The 1,381-nt window shown below is 40.1% G+C and overlaps 1 pseudogene; it reads right to left on the reverse strand.

Annotated features, from left to right (window-relative positions):
- Positions 1 to 396: 396 nt before the first annotated feature.
- Positions 397 to 1,127, reverse strand: LOC125156964 (dynactin subunit 6-like; annotated as a pseudogene).
- Between the last annotated feature and the right edge of the window lie 254 nt (positions 1,128 to 1,381).

Here is a 1,381-nt window from a genome sequence, read left to right on the forward strand (position 1 = left end):
CAGGGTCTGTCCTACCGCTTAGCATAATTGCCTAGAATGTCTGTGATGAAGTTTGAGTTCAGTTTCAGTGAGATAGTTAGTAAGAGAAGGCTGTTAGTCTGGCTGTGGAGAAGCCCCAAAGAGTGATGTCTGCACAATACACTGTCTGGGTTTTGATTGGTTCTTTGTCCTAAAGAGTCAGAAACTATTTTATCAGAACATTTAGAACTCATAGACAATTGGCAGACTTGGGGGCCACACTATACAAACCATATTCATATTAGACTAATGTATAAATAAGAAGGCTTCTCTAAATTTACTATGTGCAGAGTAGAATTCTGGTGCTCTCATCCAGAGTTCCTCCTTTCTCTGAATGATAGCTTGGAGGCCATATTAGCAAATCAGAAGGTGGTTCAGTTAAGCTTGCAATTGAACCGAAAGTGGTGAGTCTTGAGGTACTGTAAGTCTTGATAGATAAACTGATACTACCTTGCCACATGTTGACTTAAGTAGTTTAACTCTCTGGGGGTATCTTATTACCAAGTCTTTAGGAGGTATCTCACTGTTGTCTTCACACATTACTGGTGTTGACCTTCCTTTCATAGTCTTCTTTAGGTCGTGGTAGGTTGGCAAGGTTATCTTCAGGAAATCCAGCTGTGGTATCTGGGGCTGTGGTTGCTCAGTCTGCACCCCATGAAGGCAATCTGCACCACAGATCACTGTATTCTCAAGGATGACCTCAAATGTATTCAGGTTGCAACAAGTCCCAATGATGCAACCACTTCTCAATATTACCTTTCTGCCCACACTGGCTTTTGATTCAATAACATTATTATCTTCCATTTTCATGGCTTGGGAATAACAGCCAATTTCAAACACATTATTAGTGCCAATGATCATAGATATTTTAGTTCCAGATCTTCAGCATTAGGGGTGATATTATCAGGTTGAGCATTTATGATAAGCACCTACCTGTTCTTCTATTAGGTAACCCTCACCAATAACTATTGGCCTGGCTTCTGCAATAATTTGTGATTTAGAGTGGATCACTGTCCTAGGTCCTATAGTTACGTCACCCACATTTCATTTTCTACACACACAACTGCTCCAAGAGCAACCTTTACACTCTTTTCAGCCTTCTCCACCATAGTTTGGCCCCTGTCTCTTATGGAATTAATTTTTGAAAATATTTTCCATAGCATATAATGCTAGTTTTGTATTTTCAATAGTGATAGGAAATTTCTTTTACATTGAGTTTGACTAAAAGATGATAGAATATAAATGGATGTATTAAGAAATACTGACACGAGGGGTGCCTGGCTGGCTCAGTCGGTTAGGTGTCTGACTTCTGCTCAGGTCATGATTTCACGGTTTGTGAATTCGAGCCCCATCTCAGTGTCTG

The sequence above is a fragment of the Prionailurus viverrinus genome, chromosome X (assembly GCF_022837055.1).
Source record: "Prionailurus viverrinus isolate Anna chromosome X, UM_Priviv_1.0, whole genome shotgun sequence".
Taxonomy (NCBI): Eukaryota; Metazoa; Chordata; class Mammalia; order Carnivora; family Felidae; genus Prionailurus; species Prionailurus viverrinus.